Raw genomic sequence first — 4,884 nt, 5'->3', positions numbered from 1 at the left:
TATATATATATATATATATATATATATATATATATTTCAGACTCGCCAAAAATTCTGAATCGCGGACACAAGATGCTACTGTTTATTGCACTGTGGTCTATGCTAACGCGTAATCGAGAAGTAGTAGGTAGATGCGGTTTGTCGTGGTTCGCAAGAATATAGTTGATTAACCCCTTGGATGTACTCCTTGTGTATGGATAAATTTATCAATCGCTCGTCTATCCGCGTCGTGAAATGTTCGGAATCGCCGCAAAAATCGGCACTACGATCAATCGCGAAACCGCAACCGCCGCGACCGCATTATTTGTATGTTACACAAGTAACAATGTACAAGCACGAATTAAGACATTAAGTCTTTCGGATCTTTTCTCATTGATCGCAATTCGGATAGTAGATAAGTGCCGATTCTGAAAATTTATGCCATATGAAGCATACATGAAGGCGGTTTTGCTGAAATATCTAAAAATTTAGTTACATATAGATCTGCAGAAAATAAATGTTATTGAACTATAAAAATAATTATGTAAGATGTTTAAGTTGCTAAAATAGGCCTGTTCTTTTTACTAGCTTTTGCACTAGTTCATCTTTCTTCTTCTTCTTAACTTCTGAAGAGAAAGGAAAGAAAGATGAACTAGTGCAAAAGTTCAGCTAAAAAGAACAGGCATAATGTCATAACTTTTCGTAGCTTTGTTCCAACTTGCTTCAGTTAATATAATTATTTTGATAGTCCAATAAAATTTATTTTCTGTAGATTTATTTAGTTAAATTTTTAGATTTAATTATTGAATAAATAAAAGAATAAAAGAGTAAGAACATAAGAGAGTAAGAGAATAAAACAGTGAGCTGAAGTTTCTCGAAAAGACAATCTAGCCTTAATAATTCAAAGCATTGAAACTTATTCTGTGGATAACTTTATTTTTTGATTATGATTGTTGTAATTAATTGCACAAATAAATATAGCATAAATAAATTAGCAATATATATGTAGCTAAATTTTTACTTCGTTAAAATCGTTCTGTGTACACATAGAAATAGCATGTTCAACATGATATGTTACATTATACCAGAATATTGTTTGACACAGCAAATAATAATTCTGAATGTTTTGAATTAAAGAAGACCTTTTGCGAATATATTGCACACTAAGAATATTACAAAGAATAAATAATTAATTATTAAATATAAATTCAGTCAATTTGATTTACGATCCGCCAACATCCGATCGAGAAGAGGTTCAGTCAAACATTATTCAACTGCGACAAAAGATTATGTCCGACGGCTGCATTAGGCAGTACGAGATAACAGATTAACAGCGGCCAAAATAAATAGGATCTTTTGACGCATTTTTATCAGTGCAATGGTATCGCTCTGAGCCACTTCCAGCGCCACCGGAAAAGCTCACAAGACCATCTTATCGTTGACTGCTTTCTGAGAAAAGTGTCGGCTTACATAAAGTATTATTCTCTGCGATATATGCTTTATTACTCTTTTAATAATAACTATACAAAATTAAATTTCTTTTTCTTGTTCAAAAATTTACTTAGACAATTTTTGAAGGCGTTTTTAATATAATTTATTTCACTTTCTATTTATTTTACCGATAAATAAATTTTGTCATTATAATTTAATCTTTAAAAAATTTTATTTTTATAAAAAACATTTATATAATGTTAACGTTATATAATATTATATAGTTTAATTATATGTAGTAAAAATTAAAGACATTATAAATTCTCAAAGGATATATGTTTTAGAAAGTGTGTTTGCTTCTTTTACATTGCAAGATTTAACGGTGAAAGAGAAACTCTCATCCTTTCGGTAGATAAAGACGGCATATCGTTAGGCATAAGTTAATTTGCCTTCTACGCGAAAGCCGAGCTAATGAACTATAAATAAGGGAGGAATACTTGTGCCAAGTGGACAGCCGCACTTACTGACCCTTCGTAATTAAAATCCCGTCCTAAATCAGGACTAGGGATACGATTAGACGAGGATCGTTCCTGCTCCGTCAGCTTACCACTAAATCCGCCGCGACCCTTACATATTTGAACCTTCATCTCCCTTGGTTCTTACACGCGTGTGTATATTTTTGAAGCAGCTAACTTTATTACAAATGTAAAGTTTCCGCGTAGATCAGCTTAAAAGAGAACACGGAAAGAAGTTGCAATTTAACAAGTAATTTACAAGTTTCAATGCATATAATAAAATGCATTGAAACCATTTTGTAGCTAGACAACTTGGAGTTATAATGGCCTAATGACAAATGTATCGTGATTTCAGAAAGCGTTATTATTAGAAACAAAAAAAATATGTGGTCTGTTCGTGACCATACGGAATGACTCTTTTCGTTCTTTTCCGTTTTCGATACAATTCGTCTTTCGTTAATTCAGCTACGAAGCGTGCAGTTAATAATCCTTTTACGCAGAACACGCGATAAAACGAGGGCGGGAGAGCTGAGAAGAAAATTTGTCGGAAAGACGAGGATTGCTACATAAAAATACATACTATATTATACTTACATTTTTTTTTAATACAAACATGTTCACGGAATAAACGGTTACGAAAAAAATCTAAAAATTTAGCTAAATAAGATTTTAAAATAATTTCACGCGTTAGATTTACGGTAAAAATAATTATATATAGCGCTTAAGTTGATTGCTAGAATGTCAACATTTTTTGTTCATCATTTGACCGTCCTACATAATAATTTTATTAGTTCAGCCATTAAAATTATTTTCAGATCTATTTGAATATTTCAGCAAAATCATTTCTCAATGAATGTAGCTACGAAGAGGAACAACTCAAATTTTTTAAATAGATTGCCTTAAAATAAATAAATATGCTGCATTAAAATCAATATTTATAATTCTAAATATGAAATTATTTGTAGATTTATTGTATATAAGAGAAGGTACTTACACAAAACTTATAAAATAAAGTTTATTTTGTCACGATGTATCAATTATTGATACATTTCGATTTTATATATATAGAAAAATCGAAAAATATATTAGTTGTTCGAAATAACATTATCTTACCGTGAAATATCAATACTTAATTAAAGTTGTTCTCGAGAACAGCTTCTCTTTCACTTTATTCCACCGTGTTTGAAAGATAACTGGCAGAGACTGGAAAAAGTAAAAGAGAAAGAGAGACATTATGATATTAGATACGACAAATAGAGGTCTCGAATGCGCCACGATTTAACGAGTTGAAATACAGCTTTCCCGCCACCGTTACTTTCCATCCTCACGTCCCTCTCGGCGGTTATATTTTCCCCAACCACTGCGAGGTAGATGCGTCCACCCTTGTATGTTCCGTTAATAAGCTTAATAAAGCCCCGCTGCGACTGTCTCCCTGTATTGTCCAGTACGCTCCAGATTCCAACGATACAGGGATGGCACTCTAGTTTCATATAACTTTGAAAAGCATCTGACAATGCTATCATGTCATTTATTTACTTCGATTACCGTTTTAAAACTTATATTTTTTAGTAAACTTATCAAGAAATGCAACTTGTTAATTATATGAGATTAATACACAGATATAAATATAGATATTTAATGTTTTAATTTATTATTAATTTGGGACATTTTTAAGTCATTATCGGAGAAGATGGTATGTATGCTTGCATCTATAATAAATTTTTATTATTTTTTTTAATTATTTTGATTGTTATTTTTTTAAAAGTTCATTGCACAATTTTTTGCATTTGTAAATAGAATTTCGTTATTTTTGTGATAGATGTTACGAATAGATATAATAGTGTATCTAAGTGAATCAGAATAATAACAATTAACAAGCGGACGGGGGTCTACTTGGTTATCAAAATTTATAGCTTCTACCTCCCTGTACTTACAACAACGGGGAATGTAAGCTCGACAAGGTCCAGCTTTGAGAAGGACATCAAAAGGATGATAATACACAGACGTGAGATTTGCTCCACCTCTCTCTCCCACGTTCGAATCCTATTTGGTTGCGCGAGCTTTAAAGTATGAGCTTGGTCTCTCTTTGTTTGGTTTGCATTGCAAAGCGTAAATTGACTGAAGTATTAAATGGAAGCATTCAAGTAAAAACTATCCCATAAAGTAACTTGTAAATCGAGATTAAAAACGACAAAATCTGTTTTATTAAATAGCTCTTTTCATAATTTGATTATTATTAACAAAAACATTTTTCAATGCTATAAATTTTAAATCTTACAATAATATTGTCACCAAAATAATTTATCAGTATATATAAATTGTTCTAATTTTTCAAAACTTTTTTATTATCTTACACAAAAAGTAAAGCGAAATAAACTAAATAATGCATTTTATTCGTCCGTTTAAAATACATTGAAATAAACTACATTTTTATAAATTTTATATTCATTACATTTCACGCGTATATAGCATTGTTTGTAATTATAATTTTTATTTGTAATTAGCTTTATTCGTTTTATAATATAGTTTTATAGTTGATTAACAATTTTTTAAAGTACGTATAAAAGATCCAATATCTGTTGTATTATACATTTTTGTATACGTTAAAAAATAATTATAATTTAGAAATAATTATAATTTAACTTTAAATTCCTTCATTTTTTCGAAAAGAAAAAAACACATGTTAAGGTAGTTTTATCAAAGTTAATCAATTTTTTAAAATAGTTTATAATATTTATAAGGTTCAGGAATTATATCCCAGTAAAACACCAAGTTACATGTAATGTACTTAGTTAGTTAGTTGTAATAATTTCCTATTTAATAAACCGTAATATAAAACACAAATTACAATTGTGCAAATTACAACTAACAGATACGTTACATTTAACATAATATTTACCATTTGCTTGATATAATAAAAATATAATTCTTGATATTCAACGTCGTTGAATAATTAGTA

Source organism: Atta cephalotes (genome assembly GCF_000143395.1).
Source record: "Atta cephalotes unplaced genomic scaffold scaffold00065, whole genome shotgun sequence".
Taxonomy (NCBI): domain Eukaryota; kingdom Metazoa; phylum Arthropoda; class Insecta; order Hymenoptera; family Formicidae; genus Atta; species Atta cephalotes.
The sequence above is the reverse complement of the archived record's forward strand: the minus strand, read 5'-3'. Positions refer to the sequence as shown.